Source organism: Camellia sinensis, chromosome 2 (assembly GCF_055761805.1).
Source record: "Camellia sinensis isolate YWXY chromosome 2, ASM5576180v1, whole genome shotgun sequence".
NCBI lineage: Eukaryota > Viridiplantae > Streptophyta > Magnoliopsida > Ericales > Theaceae > Camellia > Camellia sinensis.
The window spans coordinates 215,550,636-215,572,333 of record NC_138962.1 but is presented as its reverse complement, the minus strand read 5'-3'; positions in this window follow the sequence as shown (position 1 = coordinate 215,572,333).

Sequence of the window (21,698 nt, the reverse complement as noted above, 5' to 3'; positions counted from 1 at the left end):
TCCGCGGGTATGGGAACACTGGCGCCCGGGAGTGGTACGACGAGCTTCCTAATGCAGTCCGGCGCATAGTAGACCGGGCGGGCTTCGGTGCCTTCTGCCGAGGACTCTCCAGGCTTTCTACCTGCAGACCTCTCCTTGCCGCTCTGGCAGAGAGGTGGTGGGACACCACCGATTCGTTTCACTTTTCCACAGCAGGGGACATGACGATGACCCCTTACGATTTCTCGATGCTCACAGGCATCGGGGTAGGGGGTGATCCGATCCCCTTTGACATAGACATGGATGAGTGGACCGCCGCTCAGGTCCATCTGCTAGGTGAGACGCCACCTCTAGCTCGTCCAGGTTTTGTGAGGTACTCCTGGTTCGAGGTCCAGTTTAGGGTCCAGCCTGCGTTGGAGGAGGAGGCGCAGATGACTCAGGAGGACGTGGAGAGGTATGCTCGCGGCTTCCTCATGTTCCTGTTCGGGACGACCATCTTTGCCGACCGGGCGAACACCGTGCCTCTCTGCCTTCTCAGCGCACTGGTGGACGTCCGGGACATCCTGCACTATGATTGGGGTGGCGCCGCTCTGGCCACCCTCTATGGATACATGAGCTCGGCTTCGCGCGGCAGCGGCCAGCTGCTCGGAGGTTATTGGCGGGCTTGGGAGGTACATTTCTTCTCCACTTTTCATTTCTGCCCTATATTTTCTGTACTCTGTACACTGCACACACTGTAGTCTGCTTCATACTTGATGTATACTGTACACACGGCACATACATACATTCTGCTTTACACTGACTGTACACTGCTCACACTGTACACTGTACACAACACACTGCACAACACACGACTCTGCCTTTTCTGCTTTATTCTGTATTCTGCTTTATCTGATAAATGCACTGGTATTTATCTTGCAGTTGTGGGTTTACGCCTACTTTCCTAGGCTCGCTCCCGTACCTATCACAGAGACTCCTCTGGTCGTCCCCTTTTCACGCCGCTTCGACGGGAGATGCACCCGGCGGCCACGAGAGACATTCGGCTTTTTCCGCTGATATTTCGACACCATTACCCCCGCCGAGGTATGTTTTACTTGCAGTTCATTTAAGCTTCGCTTTTCCACTGTATATTTCAAAAATAGTAGATAACAAACTGTCTGTTACTTTCAGATCACATGGCGGCCGTGGGCTCCGTTGTCGGCGGTGACGCGGGATCGGTTTGCCGGTGCGGAGGAGGCCTCGCGTTTCCAGATCTTGCTAGAGGGCCCGGTCTGCCGGGCTTGGTACCTGGGTGAGCGTTTCCTACGCCAGACCCTAGGGTTACCTGAGCAGATAGTCCCAGTTCACCCTCCTGCGGACATGAGGGAGACCGAGAGGCTCACCACCGAGCAGATGGACGATTACACCAGTGGCTGGGAGGAGACCCGCTTCAGAGGCATCGGCGACTACCGAGAGTATGTGCAGACATACCTGATGCGACCTCTGAGCGACAGCCGTCGAGCGGAGGGAGGCAGGCCTGTGGCGGCAGCAGCCGGGACAGGAGCAGGAGCTGGAGCGGGGGCTTCGAGGAGGGCCTGAGTCCGTGGCAGGGGCGGAGTTCAGGGAGGATGGGGAGCTGGCTGGCCCGCCCTGCCTGCTGCACTGACTTTCCGAGGGCAGGGTGGGGCGACCTACCAGATCCCATTCGCCCCTCCGCCAGCTGATCATGAGTTCATCGGCGTCCCCGACTTACCTCCGGTATGTGTTACTGCATTTTGTACAGTCATTTCAATTTAGTTTATTTGATATTCCACATAATATTAATGCATCTGACACTTTTGCAGGCTTCTTGTGAGTACACCCGTCAGTCGTTGGCGATGAATGCCTCGATGATGGGGATGCTTCAGCGGACTTTTGATCTCCTGGCCCTTTATAGCATTCCAGTATGTTCTTCTGAAACTGGCCTCAAACCATTCATACACTGCTTTACATAATCTGATGCACGACACAACACCTGATACACTGATCTCACAGTATTTGATACACTGCATTCTGCACTGTACTCTGCACTGATAAACCGCTCACGGCATTTACACACTGTACTCATACACTGCATTCTGCACTGATAAACTGCTCATGGCATTCTCACACTATACTCATACACTGCATTCTGCACTGATAAACTGTCCACAGTATACTGATGCATTTCCCTTTTGTGTACTTTTTCAGCCTCCTTTCCAGATTCCCATGGCAGGAGGTGCTCCAGCTGGACCTTCTGTCCCGACTCGAGGGAGAGACGAGGAGGGTAGAGCATTCCCCCACACGAAGGCGGGGCGCACTCATGTCGGGAGCAGCTCGCGAGCTCCAGTCCCGGATGATGATGATGACGAGGAGTCAGAGGCGGAGTCAGAGTCATCAGAGGAGGAGACCGGAGGCGGCACTAGCTCGGGCTCTGACGACGATGCTGATGATGCTCCTGGACCCTCGTCCAGGAAGAGGACTAGGACAGACTGATGCCCCCCCCTCGGAGTGCTCGTCATGGATGCAGATTTTTTTGCTTATTTTTCTTCTTGTACTTTTCTCTTTTGTTGGTAGTTAGATTACCTTGTACTGCGGCAGGCAGATTTTTATTTCCAAAACTTGTACATTTGAAAAGATGACGAAATGAAACAGACTTTTCTTTTTTTGAAAAAAAGTGTTTACATCCATATGTCTTTACAATTCATACTTTGTATCGCATCACGCCACATTACACCTCAATGTAAATGAAATTGATTTGTTGTCTGAAAATTGAACACTTGCACTGTAATAATCAGATAACTAAACAGCCAGTAGCAAAATAACCCAAGCAACCCACTGCCTGACTCTGGACGCACAACCCTTACTCTGTTGGGGATTAGTCTGCCTACAGCCCATGACACAGCATTCAGCTCATTCTGCACACAGCAAATTCCGAACAAACACAGCCCAATCTAACAAGACGGCCTACGGAGGTGAAACCAGCCGGAGTTGAAACGCAATCGAATATAGAGAATGGCACAACATTCTGAGCATAAACGATTAACTTTCGGAAAATGGGTTTTCTTAACCGGGGTATCGAGCCTACAACTGAACACAGCGGGGAGGACTCAAACAAAGAGGTACACGACCTAAAAACAACGAGACACACTCGGAAGAAGCCTAAAGCAAAGGTTGAGGTACGACAAAGACACGGCACACAGACGCGTTCACGACGACGGGGGACCTCAAATCACGAGGGGCCAGATTCTCCGGGACATTGTTCCCCACCCTTTTCTCATTTGTGATTCTCACATCACTCTGGCACTCAAGCTCGGTTTTTCTCTCAAAACCCTCTGGCTCGCTTTTCCTCTCAACTTACACCTCTCTATTCTTTATTCTCTCATTTTTCGTCCCTCCCCGAGGTGATTAATGAATGAATAGGAAGTTGCGGGTTCACGCCCGATGCCGTTAGCTCACAGCTATTTCTTCTGGTGGGTGGAGTGCCCTCCTGGCAAGTACGTTGACGACGGGGGAAAGACAGAACACCTGACTCAACTGTGCCCCTAGTTCATCATTTTGACCATTTTTTGGTTTTCTACTAAAACAGTTTTGATCAAAATGAGAGTCGGATTAACGTACTCGTTTGATTTTTGATTTGAAAGTCATGCAAGTCAGGCTGTAAGTACTGAAAATTTTCCTTTTTGGGTCCAAGAAAATGGTCCAATTTTGGAAAATGAGATAGTTTTCGAGAAAATAGTCAACCTCAGTAAAAATTTTCAAAAACTATTTTTGCAAACGACTGATGCTCAACGAGCATGGAACTTACTCTTCGAGATGCGCAACCTCGGATCGGAGGCAATGGAAAATTGCCCCTAGTTTGGAGAACCCCGCATGGCAACGGAAAGTTGCCGCTGGTTTGAATGGCGGCTCGCGACGACTGGTGGCAACGGAATGTTGCCCCTTGTTTGGATGGTGCCGCAGCAATCCGCAGACAGTCTTCATTGGTGATGGCCGAACTCTTGGACACAGAGACGACGAAGACAGTCACAACAAATATATGGACACAGTCACCTTGGAAGGTGTTGGCGACTGGACTTTGAGATGAAATCGGAACCATTGCATGGACTGAGACGCTATGAAAGCGTTAGGGGCTGGACTTCATGATGAAGTTGCCTACGTATCCCAAACATGGGAATCAAGCCTTACGTAGTTCCGGTTAAGGTACACTCGGGTATTTTAACCTTCACTTTTCAGGCTCTAACTTTTGCCAAGGTGCCCGATGCTGGTTTTCGACCTTGCGAGCTTCTTTTCATTTTCTTTGTTCATTTCTTTTTCTTTTCGCATTTTTCCTTTTCTCTTCTTTTTTTTTTTATATTTCTTTTTTGTTTTTCTTTTCTTGTATTTTTCTCTTGCTCTAACTTTTGCCTGCGCCACCCTTCCGGGTTTTCGGCCCAGCGAGCCTCTCAAAGGGTAAAAGTGTAGCAAGTCCATGTCAAATGGTTTTTGAAATTGAAGCCTCTCTGTATCTAGGAGAATGGCTGCTGCTATGATTTGCAGAAGAATCCATCCCAGTTGCTCCACGAGCTTCTTCCGGTGAGATCTAATCCTTCTAATTCGGTTGCGATGCCTCTTGCTCGAGGGCTACTTCAGAACTGGCCACGCGGGCCTCCTCCGACAGTTGACCGTTGAATGTTCCGGATGAGTTCGAGGTTCAAAACAAACAGGTCGAATCTTGAGGCTGAGAGCGATCCTAGGCTGCACAATCTCAAGAGCGGTTCCACACAGGTCTTCACAGGGCCGTGTAAAACATTTGTTTTTGAAAGTTTTTAAGAAAGCGACAAATCGCTCATGCCGAAGATAGTGTGGAACCAATCTGGATCAAGCCAGGATCCTTCCCAGTACTCACGCCGACAAGCATGATTTCATTTATTAAGGGCTTAGCATGCCTTTCTTTCTCTCAAAGTGATCAAAATTTTGCAAAACCAGAGGAATTCCTTCCTCTTCGTTTTTATCACCGCAGTGTTAAAAAGTGGTTTTTGAAAAACTTAGGTTAACGCAATGAGTTTGGCGCGCAGGAGAGCAGGCGAGATGTACTATCAGTCCATTCGAATCCTCTGGCACTTATACTGAAAGCAAGCACGAAAGTGAGATAGCAACAGCTGTTTTATTCAGATCTGCTGGTATAACTGGCCCCTCGGCAGAAACAGACTAAAAACAAAAACAGATAATTACAAGACAAAACGGTGTTCGGGACAACAACCCCAGAATCACCTGGTATTCTATACAAAGGGGACTGACTCGATACAACAAGACAGACCCTTAAGCAAAAAGACTGACTCAAAACAAAAAGACAGACTCCAAACAAAAGACTGACTCGACACCCAAGCCAGGATTTACAAAACTCGGTTTCACCGATGCTCAAAAATGCGTGCCAGACGCCATATCCAAAATACACCGAATGCCGCCCGCAGACGGTTCACTTTCTGACTACATACTCGCAGTATCTGAGCCCTCAAAATCCAACAACTGGGTGGTAACGGACTTGGCTGAGGTGGGTGGGAGGATAACCTTGTTATCAATCAAATCTTGCACCTTATGACGGAGGCGGAAGCAATTGTCAGTAGGATGGCCTGTCTGCTGATGGTACGCGCAGTACTGAGCAGCATCATGCGTGGCTGGGAGATTCTTTGGGAGTGGCCAGGGCTCCAAGGGTTTAAGGTGCCCCTTCTCGGCGAGGATTTGGAGTGCCTTGGATAGAGGCATGTACAGAGCATGAAAGGCCCTGCGCCCTCGGGGCAGGTACTTCGGAGTTTGAGCACTTTTACTAGCCACAGAAGCGAAAGGATCGGCAGGCGCCACCTTAGCTTTCTGATCTTTCCCGGATGCAGGGACGGGAATAGGAGAAGCTGTTCTGGCATGACGGGGCCTATCCCGATTTTCTGACTGACTTGAGCTACCCTCAGGTGGAATGGGAAAAGCATCTTCCACGGTTTTTGCCGCAACTGCTGATATCTATTGCTTGTTCATCCCCCCGGCTTTCAAAGCCTCGACTGGCCACAGCAGTTGTTCGATGGGATCGGCGTCTACCTTTGCTTTGTCTTTTCCTCTGGCCTCAGCCTGATCGAGGGTTTGGGTTGATGCTGGCATGTCATTGCCATAGCTGGAGGCCATCTCCGGTTGACTGAGTTCAATCACAATTCGCCCCAACAGCGGGGGCTCCTGGGGCACAAAACTCCCGGCGTATGGTGCAGCTGGGGGTGAAGCTGACATTCTGTAGGCGAGATCTGCCACAGACCTCTGGAGATCACCTATCATCCCCATTAGTTCAAAGGTGGTGGGCTCACGAGCCTGATACAACTGGGGGGCCCAGACCGGGTGCACAACAGGCGACCTGGGTGGATGTGGCGTATCCATGTTGGTCTCACTTTGCAGAGTGATCCCTTGATCTAATGCAGTCGTCATAACCATGAACTCTTCTGAATTCTGCGTCGTCATAAGTCCTGCCTCAGCAAGGGGGAACACTGGCTATTCTGTACCAACTCTCCGACCCTTTGAACTGAAAGGAAAAACAAATAGCGTTTCAGCCCCAAACAGATCAAACACAGTTGTAGCCGAACAACTGTACTCCACTACTGATCACGGTTTCCCAGAAATCACTGTCCCCAAAACTGAATCTAATACCCGCGGATATAACCGATTCTCGAATTCTAATACTGGTGCCCTCGGGCCCAATACTCAACCTTGCAAACTGATATGTGCGTTCCTGTAGAGATACACTCTAAAAGCACATAGCAAGTAAAGAGAACCAAAACACCCCTATGTTGGGGTAGGGTTTCCCTGTCCTATTTTGTCAGGAGCTAGGGTCTTACTACGCACACAGCGGTTTCAAACAACCTAACATCGGGTAAGCAACCTGTCCTAACTTGGAATGGTCACTATGGATCCGAATATGCACTAGGTCGAATGGTCGAAAAGGGTGCCCCAGTAAAACCGGGGTTTGTGTTCCCATACTGTCAGAGCCCATAGCCGGTCAGCCTTATGGTCATGCCTTGACAAGACAAGCCTCCGGCAAACCGTTCAGGAATGGCAGATGGCAAACACTGTGTTCCTAGGCGCACCAATGCACATGCAATGCAAAGAAACACATAACCTGAAATCAAAACAAGATATCACGAGTTCGAGTCAAGCTCTCTAAACTCCCCAGCAGAGTCGCCAGAAACTGTAGACGCGCCCGCGTGGGGGGCCCTCGCTACAGTTCGGACTCGATTTGTGTCACGGTTCTTAATCTTGAACCAAAGAGTCCAAATCTGGCAAATCGTTTTGAGAAACAGATTTTTGAAAAAGTAGTGCCAAACATGGACTGCTTTGCCAGATACAGAGTCGCCACCTCAATATTTTTTTAAAATGGGAGAATTTAGGAAACCCTGACTCGGTTCCCAAGGCCACATGTCCGTCATCACCGGAGTTGTCTCGGCTCGGGAGCTTGGGTACGATCGGGGAAGGTCAGCTATGAGCACCCCCTTTCGCCCGGTCCGAAGACCGGCCTCTACTAACCGTGATATCCGATTTTGAAAACTTTATGCATTCTTAAACTAATTGTTAGCCTAGAATTACTATGCTATGCGCACAACAAACAAGTATAGACTAGATTGCCTAATTTGGAAATAAGCATTGCATATCCGTTTGTTTTGAAAAGCGCTTTGGAATTTGCTACTCGCAAGTAGGCTAAAATACGGATTGCAACGAGTTTTTCCAACTCAAACAATCCAACCATCACCCACAGGCATCCAAGCAATTTATAACACATAAGCATCTAGCCACATGTTAAGCGTGCTATCATGGCAACATTCACACTCATGCGATATGCTAAAGCGGAAATACTTACATCGTACTCCATGCCAAAACAGTAAACTAGTTAGCAAACATGCATGTCCTAGTTCATGTTAAATTGCCTAATGCAACGCATACGGGGTGCAATCGAAGTAGGCTCGGCTAACCTAAGCATGGCATATGAGATGCGATTAACTGATGCACGTATTCAAATTGGAATTGAAGTACAAATGCAGTTAGCGTGACGTACCGAGCCTAATGTATGCAATACAAATGCATGGATGCAAGCATGCATAGCATAAGGTATGCTGTATTAAACGTGCCCTAATACTAACCAACAAAGCAGGTAAGTAAAAGGGAAGAAAGAAGTGGGGATTGGATGACATACACACCACTCACACACACTTATTACAGATTTACCCTCACTCGGAGGGACAAAATAAATATTACAAATTAATTAACTACGCAAGCTAATTAAATATTACAAATTACCTTATCAACTAAGCAAATTAACCAAAACTAGAAAAACAGTAAACCGCCTTGGGAGGAGGGCTCGATGCAATGCATGCTCGGTCCTGCTCGGAAATGTGCCGCCATGCATGGGCTGCCTCTGTTTTCCTTCCTTTACTCCTCTGGAGGCCGCCAAAACCTCAGGACTGCTTCCTTGGATGCTGGGAAGTGCCACCGGCTGAATGGAATTGCCACCGGCAGTGCGGTGTAGCCACCGATACAAAATAAAGCCATCGGCTGGTGATTTACTGCCGGTCGGCAATACATACTGCCGGTCGGCAAAGAAATCCTGCAGAACCTGCAACTCACAGCAACAGAGGGCAAGGCAAAGCATGGCAGCACAATTCAAGGCATGTATGCACCAACCATGTCCCTTATCATGGTAATGACTCAAAGGGGCCTGTGCCTCGATTCTCGGACCACCAATCCCGCATTTCCATGCATGATGGCCCAAGTGATCTAGTATGCAACTTTCATGTCAAATGAAATGCAAGCCAAACAAACAAACAAGGCCCAATTCCTATCACCAATTCAAGGAACAAGGCATGCATGCAAGATGCAATGCAACCTAGGCATGCAAGCTAAGGATGCAACATGGCACGGCAAGGCACATATGCAAGCATGCAAGAAAACATGAGGCAATGCTAACCAATGAAAAGGTGGTCTTAAGCATGGTTTAGGCAACTCTAATAAGGCCTAAAACAAGGGCCAAAGTGCTATAATGAGGCACCAAATACACATGCACACATACACATGTTGAAAGGCCAACACTTAGGCACAAATTAGACAACCCTCAAGCACACTTGAAAGGGGCAATCATGGACAATTAACATGCATTGTAAGCCCTAAAATCATGCTATAAAATGATGCCCAAATCATGTTAAACAAGATAGGCAAATGCATGCAAGCATGGTCCAAATACTTGAGGCAAGTCATGAAGCTTTGAAGCACATTTAGCATAACAATCACGGCATGCATTAAACAACTAAAAACAGATTTTTAGCATGTTAAAACAAGGCTAAAGGACTACTTAGATGGCATCTAAGTGGCTCCAATTTAGAGGCGTGCACAATGGTCAAAACATGGAACATGCAACACATGCTTCCAAAGCATTAAAGATGCGTCCAAGGCAAACATATAGGCATGAAAATGGGACTGAAATGGCATGGTGGATGGTCCCAAATCACCAAATCAATGCAAAGATGTCATGCTATACATTCACACACTTAAGGCCAACAAGCCGGAATGCACAAATCAATGCTATACTAAGCATGCCAAATCCGACCCAAACAACTATGGACAGACCTAAAACATGGCAAAATATGCACAAAACCTTCACAAAACTAAGCCTAAAACATGCTTGAACAAAGGCTAACAACCTAAGGCACATTAAGGCATAAACATGGCATTACAAGGGAGGTATGCTAAGCAATCACGGTGTACCAAAACCAACAATAAACAGAGGTATATCATGATATAATAGGCACAAAAAATAGCCAAGGCATGATCAATACACACTCTAACATGGTGCTCTCTCAAGAGGCCAAAAATGGTCCATTTCAAGGACAACAAGGGAAGGGGGTGGCCCTCCCCTTTTGGAGACTTCAAGGCACCATCTTCACCACTGAAATCCCTCAAGATTTCAGTGGTGAAGAGGCCCAAACACCAAAGTCTCGAGACTCACTCAAAATAGCACAAAATGGGGCCTTTCAAGGCCTAGGAGGGATCAAACACCTCCAAACCACAAAACACTCTTAATAAATAGTCAAGAGGGCCTAAAAACAGAACTTTTTTGTATTATACACTAAGCTCAAAAACGATTTTAAGATAGGTAGAAATACAATGCAAGATTGGGGTAAAAAGGGGTAAGATTCTTACCCTTGAAGACCTCTTCAACAATGGTGCTCCAATGGCCCTCCTTGACTTGAATCCAACACCAAAACTTCAAAATCAGTCCCTTAGAACCTCAGTAGTTAAGTGAAGGTGAAGCACTAGGTGTTTGTGTGCAATAGTATGGACTAAACACACTAAAACACACACAAGGGGGAAAAAGAGAGAGATAATGTGTATCAAACCCTAACCCTAGAACTCAAACCCTAACAATAGTTGTCTAAGCTCTCTCAAGTGTTCCAAGTGTCTAACCTTAAGGCCAAGAGAGAAGACCCTCTCTTATAGAGCCTTTTTGTCTTGTAAAGCTTACAAGACAAGCTTCATAAGAGGGAGATTCCTCCATATGGAGGGGAGCAAAAGCAAGACAACTGTCTTAAAATATCTGCAAAAGCAGATGCACAGTAGTCGGCCGGCCAAAAATTCCATTTTGGCCAAAAAGAGTGCCGACCGGCAATAAAAGATGCCGACCAGCAAACTATATTGCCGGTGGAGACAAAAAACCAGCCGGTGGCCTCTAGCCACTGCCGGTGGTGGGTGGGGATGGTCCACAAGCCCTACCCTGCCTCTCAAAGGCAAAATGCAAGTGTTTGGTGCAAAACCAGACACTAAACGGTCGAGTTCAGAGATCCTGAGGCAAGGCGCGTAGCTGAGACCTCCAGGAACTCCAAACGAACACAAACATGGATGATCACCGAGTGTTCCAACGGTGACGTCCAAGTCTTGAGGACGGTCAAAAATGGGGTGTCTACAGGGTGCGATGGACGCATCCAAAAATGTTTGAAGATGGGCTCGCAACTGTTTCATTCCCGATCATAGACACTGAGAGGTCATCCCCCAAGCACTCATGTACGATCAGAGGATTTGAAAGTAAACAAACCAGTGCTACCCCCATTTCAATCTCGGTGCTCTCGGAATCCACTTCCTTACACTGCTCAACCTCAGCTAATGGGTCTATCTGCTCCTCGGCAACATCATCCCTGGACAACTGCAAGTCGAAGAAAATCTCAAAACCCGGCAGGTGCCTCTTCTCGGCATTCAGCCATGGCTCTGGGAAGCCGCAGAATGGAAAGTCTTTCCCCTCCTGGACAAAGCGTCCGTTCAGGGTGCCTTGGATAGGCCGATGCATTAACTCAAAATGCCTCCCGGTCTGCTTGGCTCTGGCTCTCCCGGCCATTTATTTTCCTTTCCTCACCCAATCCTCTTTGGTAGGCAGATAGCCTAAGCCAAAGTTATGCTGGTTGTGCGGCACTTTGGCCGATACAGTAATGCCCTTTCGGCCACTTTTTCCTAGTCCCATCCCGGGGATGTGTTGGAGCTTGTTCATGAGGTACACTGACCGCGCGCTGACATACAACCCCTTATCAATAGCCAAAATATTCTGTACGACCCGGGCCTCGGCTAGGGTAAATCCTGATAGGAGCACATCCTCCGTGCCATGCTCGATTTCCAAAACCGGTGTAGACACCTCTGGTGACGGATGGATTGACGAATTCCAAAAAACTATAGCCACCCCCTTCCCGTGGGGGTATTTCAACATTGGATGTAGGGCAGAAGAGACCGCCTTCTCCTAGTGCAGCCACGACCGTCCCAATAGTAGATTAAAGGTTGCGGGAACGTCCAAGACATGAAAGTCATTCTCCTGTTGTCCTGGGCCAACCTGAGTCTGAATCTTCACGGTCCCCATCACCTTTCTGCTAGTGTTATCGTAGGCCCTCATCACCTGGGCAGTTGGCACAAAGTCTGCGGGCTTCAACCCGATTGCATATACCGTCCTCGACGGGCACACGTTAATGGCAGATCCCGTATCGACAAGAACTACCGGTATCCATTTGTCTTTACACTCCACAGAGATGTAGAGTGGTTTGTTGTGGTTTGCGCCCTCGGGCGGCAATTCCTTGTCGGTGTAGGTCAACGTCGGGGAAGCTCCTCTCGGAAAAACCAATCCTACCAGCTGCTCTGGCGTGGTGTCTATTGAAAGTTTGGCCTTGTCCATTGCTGAAAGGATAGCTTGTCCATGAACTCTTGAGACCATAAGCAATCCCCAGATGGAGATGTCTGCCTATATCTTCTTAAGCTGTTTCAGCATAGCCTCTTCTTCAAGTAACTTTTCTTTCTACTTCTCCGCCTCCTTGTCCTTCCCGGATGCTTCTAGTTGATTTAAGTGCGGTGGCTTGAAATACTGCCCGCTCCTAGTCATGTGGTCTACTTCTCTAACGTACCAAGTATCATCCGGTTGGCTTTGCCCCCAGTCTTCATCGGTGTGGGCAAGACATAGGTCGTTATCTTCCCACCACATGCCATCGGCAGCCGACAGACACTAGTCCGGCTCTGTTACAACTATTCATGTGCCCAAAGCACCTTCCGTTCCTGTGCACACAACACGTTCTGTCCCCACAGGGGCTTTGGCCTTTCTGACTCTCTCAGAATCCTCGATTCTTTCCCACTCAAACTGCTTTAGTGTAGCCTACTATTCAGTTTCTTCTGTACCCAAACTGCCCGTAGTCTGAGCAAAATTCTTAACACCGATGCTCTCCGGCGATGCAGACTGATTCCCGACCCTTCCGCCTAGTCGTCAAGCCACCCACTAGACTCTGCTAACCCATCAAAATCAAACCAGTTGACTATCACGTCTCTCGGATCTTGTTCGTTGAAAAACTGAAGGTTAGTAATGTCCTCTTCCAGATTCGCTAGGTCATCTAGCCCCTGATTAAGTCCATCCTCTCGTACTACACAAATCTCTGCCCCCATTGGCAATTCCACATTTGGCCTAACCTAGCCTGCTAATGTAATGTAATCGCTCAGGTTGTACATGAAGCTCGCAAACCCCTCAGGCTCTGACTGATCATTTTCATCTGTTCCCACAGTTGACCCAATTCTATCTTCGATAGCCACCACCACTATTTCTGGCTGGGTTTGGGAGATGTCCAACATGCACAACTCAGTGCTGTCAGGAATGAACACCTTCGGCTTAGGTAGGTGGGAAGGGGTGATGTATATGCTAGGGTCATATGGCACAACCATAGTTTGGATTAGATTGATGCGTTTGGGAGGTGGAGCTTGGTTATGTGGTGGGAGAGGGTTGGTTGTGACATTCGGTTTCTCCGGAGGCATGATCACCCTATTGTCAATGAGATCTTGAATCTCATGACGCAATCGAAAGCAAAGGTCGGTTTCATGACCATGTTGTTGGTGAAAGGTGCAATACTTGGTTGGGTTATGGGAAGCAGGGAGTCTATCTAGTAGTGGCCGCGGCTCTAGGGGCTTCAAGTGCCATTTCCTTATCAAAACCCCCAAAGCCTTGGACAAAGGCATGTATAGTGGGGTAAAGGTTCTTTGGCCTCGGGGTGGAAACTTGGCTGTAAGGGTTCTTGGGGTGGTGGTGGTGACCATTCCGACGTCTAAAGCTCTGCAGCTGTAGCACTACTTGTGCCTGCATTTGTACTGCGGTTGAATGTCCAACAGGGCTGCTCTCTCTCATGATCAATGAGGCCCTGTTTCATGGCATCTTCGATCTGCACCCCTATCTCATGTAGATCTGCAAAGGTGGAGGGGGGAGAACGATCATCTTCTGCATGAGCTTGGGCTGGAGGTTGCGCACAACCATCCAAATCTGATCTTTGTCAACAGGCTTGATGGTCATCATCGAGGCCTTGGCCCTCCACCGGGTCACAAAATCGAAGAAGCTCTCCTTCGGCTCTTGCGTAGTTGTCTCGAGATCACGGGTTGTGACCTCGATCTGTGTATTGTAGGAGTATTGAGCTATGAAGGCCTCAGCCATCTCCTCCCAGTTCCTCTTAACAGAGTTCTCCAGTTTTGCATACCAAATGGCCACTACACCCGACAGGGTCCGGCCAAACAGGGAAAGTTTCTGTAATCTAGAGAGGCCCATCGACCTTAATATGCTCGAGAACAGCCGCAAATGCACCATAGGATCTCCAGACCCGTTGAAACGGTCTATGTGTGGCATTTTAAACCGGTCTGGCAGAGTCACGGCCAAGTCGGTATACCCATCCTCAATATCCGGAATGAACTTCGCGCCCTGAGACTTCTTGAACAGCTTTTCTAGCTTGCTCACTTTTAGTGCTGTCGGATCCACCTTGAACTCAAAGGGAGAATCTGGTAGGTTGGTAGGTGTGGGTGCCTTGGATAGCTGGGGTAGGATTGGGGGCGGAGCTGGCCCCGTTGGAACGTTCGTATCTTCCTGGACGTTAGTTGTCTCCCCAAGTATTGGAACTCTTGGTGGGGGAGGAGCTTGGTGCGAAGTAGATGCTCCGATTTGCTACTGTAGCCTAGCGATTAACTCTGCCTGTTGGGCCATAACCTCGGCCTGGCGTGTGCCAAATTCTGCTTGACGGGTAGCATCCTGCTGCATGGCTTTCATACTTTCCTGGAGTTGACGCATCATCTCCTCCAAGCCTGCCACATTGTGCTAATCTAGCTAAATAATTGGTATATCTGTCCCTGCAATAAAAATTGAGACCTCAACCTGACTATTCACTAGTGGGGTAGACCACTGATCTGGCGACCGCTGTGCCGATACACTACGCCTTTTTGACTTCCGCCTGGTAATTGGGGGTAAAGAAAAGAACACTGCTTGTCCGTCTATCAGATCCCTGGATCGATTAAGTCTACGACCTCTAACCCAGAGTGCTTGGGGCATATCTGCCTGGTTGGATACAATGGTGCTAAACTACTTTGAAAAAAGATAAATAAAGCATAATAAGGAAATAATGAGCAGAAAAACGGACAACATAACGGCTTAAACTAACACAACACACAGTTGGCAAACACAAGCTGAATGAACTGTTCTCAACCACTGATCACTGTTCCCAAATCACTACCTCAAATCTGAATCTGATACCCGCAGGTAAAAACTGATTCTTCGAATCTGATGCCTGCAGGCCTGATACCTAGACTTGCAAATTGATACGTGCATTCCTGTAGAGACCAACTCTAAAAGCACATAACAAGCAAGTAAGAGCCAAAACACCCCTATATTAGGGTAGGGTTTCCCTGTCCTATTTTGTCAGGAGCTAGGGTTTCATTACGCACACAGCGGTTTCAAACAACCTATAATCGGGTAAGCAACCTGTCTTAGTTTGGAATGGTCATTATGGATTCTGATATGCATTAGGTCGAATGGTCAAAAAGGGTGCCCCGGTAAAAATCGGGATTTGTGTTCCCGTCGTGGCAGAGCCCGCAACTGGTCAGCCTTATGGCACGCTTCTCTAAGTGGGCCTCCGGCAAACTGTTCAGGAATAGCATATGGCAAACACGGTGTCCTTGGCGCACCAATGCAAATGCAATGGAAAGAGACACATAAGTGTAGTCAAAACAAGATATCATGAATTCGAGTCAAGTTCTCTAAATCCCCAGCAGAGTCGCCAGAAACTGTAAACGTGCCCGAACGTCCCGGGCTCCGCGCGCGGGTGGGGTGCGAAATTCGTTTTGCTTGTTAGGCTGCTACAGTTCGGACTCAATGTCATGGTTCTGAATCTAATCTCGCAAAGTGCAATGTAAGACCGATAAATCACCAAAGAGTCCAAATCCGGCAAATCGTTTTAGAAAACCGATTTTTATAAAGAAGTGCCAAACATGGACTGCTTTGCCCGACACAGAGTTACCACCTAAATGTTTTTGTTTTGGGAAATTTAGGAAACCTTGACTCGTGCCGAAGGCCACATGTCCGTCATCACCAAAGTTGCCTCGGCTCGGGAACTTGGGTAAGAGAAGGGAAGGTCATGCAATGAGCACCCCCACTCGCCCAATCAAAGTATCGGCCTTTACTAACATGATATCTTGTTTTTGAAAACACATGTGTTCTTATTCCGGTTTATTAGCTAGCTTTACTACGTGATGCGCACAACACATAAGTATAGACTAGATCACCTAAGTTGGAACAAAACATCTTATCTTTGTTTCAAAATGGTTTGAAGGTGCTACTCGCAAGTAGGCTAAGACGTCGATTTTGCCACCCTCAAGTGGGCTTAGAAAACATGATTTTGCCACTCTCGAGTGGGCTTAAAACTTACATTTCAATGAATTGTTCCAATTCGAGCAGTGAAGCCTTGACCCACAAGCATTCAGGCAGTTATATCACATAAGAAAATAGCCTCATGGTAAGCATGTTATCATGGCAACACGCACACTCATGCAAGGATGCTAAAGCATAAACACTTACAGTGTACTCCGAGCCAAAACAAGAGCCAGTCAGTAATCAATGCATGATCCTAGCTATGTCAACAATGCCTAATGCAACATATGAAAAATGAAGCTAAGATAGGCTCGGCTATTCTAAGATGGCATATGAAATGCAACTTGATAACATGTATTCAAATCGGTATTGAAATACAATGCAGTTAGTATGATGTGCCGAGCCTGGTGCATGCAAGATAGATGAATGATGCAAACATGCATAGCATAAGTATGCTAATTAAAATATGACCTAGAACTAACCATCGTAAGTGATTAAGTAAAAGGGAGAAAGAAATGGGGTTTGGAAGACATGCATCACACTCGTGCACACTTATTACAAAAGTTCGCCCTCTCGACGGAGGGTCTGAATGAAAGTTAATCTATACTTAACTAAGCTACTCAACAAATCTAATTAAACTAATTAGACTATTACAAACCAAATTGAATAATAAGCAATCTACTTACTAATTATTACAACACTTAATTAATTAACAAATTAACAAATTACATTACAAATTGAAGCTAACTAACACGTAGGTATTAAACTAAGTTGCTCCAGCTTTCCCTTGAACAAAGAAGGATGCATGCTCGGTTCCCATCCCGAAAAGCTCTCTGGATGCTCTTTAGAGGTTCTGTCTGCAGGATGTCCTTGAGAACTAGCTGCTGGATCTTACCAAAAACATGTTGAGGAGTGCACCAGTGCCCTGCCGACCATGAGGAGCTGCTGCCGACCCTCTTGCCTGCCAGAGATGCACACTGCCGGCCATCAACAATGCACTGTCGACCAACAATAAGAGGGGTGCTGGCCACTGGTGTGCTATGACACCAAGTTGCAGCAGAGCACAAAATAGAGAAAATTGAGGGTCTCCCAAGGGTATGTATGCACTATACCACACCATATCACCTCACAACATCAAGGGAGAGGCATAATCAGATCCAAGACCATCAATCACACATCTCGATGCATGATGGCCAAAGATCCAACACGTGCGAATTTCAATAAATGCATGACAAATAAGACACCAAGACCATCTCACTATCATGAGGAATCAAAGGAAATGGAGACCAAGGGAGATTGGCTCATTTCATCACTTCAAGTATGAAATGAACCAATCTTCCTCGCGTTCAATATGACGTCCGATTGGACGCAATGCAAAACATGCAAAGAACATGACATGCAAACAACATGCTAATCATGGCATGAAATGCACTATCCAAACATGCAAGCAATCATGCACAACATGTTAAGGGGCCAAGAATGTCAATGTTAGTGAAGAGAATAACACTATAAGCATGCATCACAATGCTCAAACATTCAAACCAGCCCAAGATAGAGTTACACTATGCCCAAAACAGTAGCAAAACATGTTAAGATAGAAGCTCAAAGGACTATACAAACATGCATGCATATTAGCCCAAGCTTAAGACACAAAACACGACTCTCCAAAGGCATTGAAAGAGTGAAATATGATGCACAATGGCATATATTCCAGCACTGATATGACATGCAAAATGACTTGGAATCATGCAAACAACCCATGTAATGCATGTTGAAAAGCTCAAAGCATCAAAGCTAGTGAAGTGTATTACACTAGGGGAATGCAAGACAATGCTCAAATGGCCAAACCAACCCCAAATAGTCCCTATGCAGGCCAAAATAGTAGCAAAAATGGACTGAGATGATGGCTTGAAAGGCAAGAAAATGAGGCTCATGCAATGGCTCACAAATAGGGTATGAAATATCATTGTAAATGGTGCCAAAACATGCAAATACATCATGTTAAGCATGCAAGACTCCTCAAAACTCAAGGCTAGTCAAAGCTTTTACACTACAAGCATGCATGACAAGCATCATTCGACCAAGAAGCCTCAAAACAGAGCTAAAACATGTTAAAACATGAGCGAAAACTTGCTGGAATAGAGTCAAAACATGCTAGAATAGTGGATCAAAGTAGAGAGCATGTTAGGCTAGCAAGGCAAAATTACACTACAAGTGTATGAGCCACTCAAGAGACAACCAAACCAGCCAAAAATAGAGTCATGTTAGACCTGAAAACTCACAAAAACAAGCTCACACCATGCCTCAAGAGTGTAGAGATACATGCTCATTTTATAGGCAAATAGAACAAGCAAACAAAACAAGAAGAGATGGGATCACCCCCTCTGAATATCTACCACTAAATATCCATTGGATTTTAGTGGCTAAAAGGCCAAATAAATACTAACTCAAAGGCCTTAAGACATGGCACAAAACAAGGCCAAACAAGGCACACAATAGGGTAGAACACCCTCAACACCAAAGAGGCCTTAAACAACCATCTAAAGCACTTAAAAACAAAACTCTTTTCAGTTGAAAGAAAGGCCTAAAACAATATGCAAGGATGGCCAAAGTGGTATACAAACAAAAGCTTAAATGGGGAAAACACTCACCCTTGAAGCAGAACTTCGAAACCATCAATCTCTGAGGCCAAAAACCAACTTTCAGAGCTCAAACAACACTCCCAAGAATCTCAGCTCAAAGAAGGTGGTGTATCACTAAGTGTTCCTTTGCAAAAGTGAAGAGAAAACGCACTTTGGGACACTATTCAATACAATTTAGAGAAAGAGATAGTGAGAAATACAAAGAGAGAGATATATTTTCTCCAAAAAATGCAAAACCTCTTATGGGGAGGAGGAGCCTCTCCTTATATAGAGGAAAGCAATGCAAAGCTTGTTAAACAAGCTTGAAAAGAGCTTCATCCCTCCATAGTGTATGGAGGAGGAATGAGTGAAAACTAGCTGGCTCAAAAGATCTGGAGTGAAATCTTAGAGACAAAGTGTTCTGCCGGCAATCAGTCGTGACCGGTAGTGCCTCATTGATGGCCGGTAGGCTTCATCAATGGCAGGCAGGGACAAAACCATGGCCGGCAGGGCCAAAAGGTGGTCGGCAGTGCCTCACAAGAAGCATGAAGAAAGGGCCAACACATGGTCCAAAAATGAGGCAGAAAGGATACAGGATTTGGAAAGCTCAAACCTGCGACGTTCTGCCACGAAAGTCGAGTACTCGACAAGCAATCGAGTTTGTGGCTGCATGTACCTGCAAGCACAACCAAGTCTTGAGGGCGGTAAAAAATGGGGTGTCTATAGCCACGTGGCACCTCGGCTGACACTTCGGTGTCACTTTGGCCACGTGTTGTCATTCATAAAATATGTCCCCACAACTGCCCCCTAGGTTCTATTACCTCGGCATCCTGAGGTGATTGAACATACATCGTTTGTCCACATAGCACATCGGCTAAGACTTACTCTATCCTTTATAACAGAGATCATCACCCGTCGGCTTTACATGACCAAGACTCTGCAGTCTACTTTATCAATGACCAAGAACCAAGTTCTTCAAGTTCCTTAACCGAGATCACTCCTCTAGCCAAGGTTTTTGTTTCATTAAATCAAGAACTCCAAGAGTTTTATTTGCGCATGAGCTGTTACGCACGGTTTACTTAATCGTTTTCTCCATGCGTCGGTCTCTCATTGGTTCGTACCTGACATGCGCTATCAGGTCACGTCACTTCTATGCACGCCGCCTGACAGACACGTCGTCCAAGGCAAATCATTATGGTTTGCCGCATTTTCACAATTTTGATGAAACTTCTCCCTCTCTCTCTAACATTTCTCTCCCAAATCCTCCATTTTCGTGCTTCGAAGCTCCTGCAACGGCTTCGATCATCTCCTTCGACGAGCATTTTGTCATCGGGTTCCAATTATACATGTCGTCTGACTCCGGCGATCCTCATCCCAGTGTTTTTTTCCTCGGTAAGCCACTGATTTTCTCCCTTTTTAGTCTTTCATTATTCCGTTGATTTGTTTTGAATCTGTTATTCGTTTACATGTTGTTTGTTGCCATCGCAAACCAGTTTTTGTTCTTGAATCCTTGCTTGTGTTTTGAATTTCATCATTTGGGTGTCAAACATGCTTCTTTGCGACTTTGTGTTGTTCAATCTGTCTCTGGGTCTACATATGCACATACGAACTATTCATATACTTGATGCTTTAGCAATTTGTCACTGTTCTTGGCTTTTGTACATCTGCACACAACTACTCAGTGTTCTTGAATTTCTGTTTTCTTGAGTCTGAATCATGTTCTTTTATGTTTTGCTTTGACTTGTTCCCAGATTCTTGCCCTTGATTCTTGTTTCCGTATAAATCTAGGTTTGGGATTTTGGTAGAAATCACATTGTTTAGGAAAATTGAAACAAATTCGCCCTAGATCTTGAAAAACCCTCGCCCCAGCGTCAGTCTAGGTTTTAGCTGAGGTTTCCAAACCCATACCAAATATTCTTCTTTGAAATTTTTCACCAATCCACCTTAGGCCGACATCAGGGGAATGTTTAGATGGAGAGTTGAAACCCCAGAAAAACTTGAATATTTTAGAAGAGAGTTCTCTATCCCCACCGACGTCCAACTCAGGTTGACTGGAGAGGAAGACTCTATAATGCCTAGTGAGGACTCCATGCCCTTCCCATGAGTTGCTGTCATAGAGTGTAGACTTAGTTTCCCTCTAAACATTCTTTTTCGAGAAACCCTTCACTATTATACGCTCAACCCAATACAACTGGCCATAAACTCATATCGGGTTATCAATGGCATAATTGAAATAGGACACTGAGAAAAACCTAGGAGCACTTTAGCTGACATCCAATTTTGCTATACCATGCGTGGCCTCAAGTCCGAAAAGGCTACATATACCACCTGAAGCCCAGATCAACTGCCTACAAATTAATAGCCGACCACCCAGACTCTGACAAGGGTGTTGGCGATGATTACTTCATCGTCTCAGGCAACTAGGAATTTTCACCTGACGACGACCTCTATCTCTATCCTCTACGCCGATCGGTGTTTAAAGAGGGTGATGGTAAGAGCTGAGTTACCTTTCTAATCATATTTCGGCTAGGATTTGTAGTTTATATCTGTCTTTTGTAACGTTCTTATTCTCATTTTGTTTGCAGCTCCTCCCCAGCTAACGAAGGATTTTCGACAAACCTTCTTCCCCAGTCCTAATCTAAAAAGGCTCTTAGGTTTGGAGATCAACAAGTGCAAAGCCCCTTTGCTGCTTAACTACATCCCAACCTACAAGTCCGTACTGCCCGACGTCCCACATCAAAGTAAGACTCCCCTTTCAGCAACAACTCCAACAGTTACTTCCTCACCAAGGCTAGACCAGGCCTTATCTTCTGATCCAACTGAGGTTGCATCAACATCTGTCCCTCCAACTTATCTCAACATCACAGCGCCGACGCTGACGTCGAGCTCTATCAAACTTACCAGCAGGCAGAACT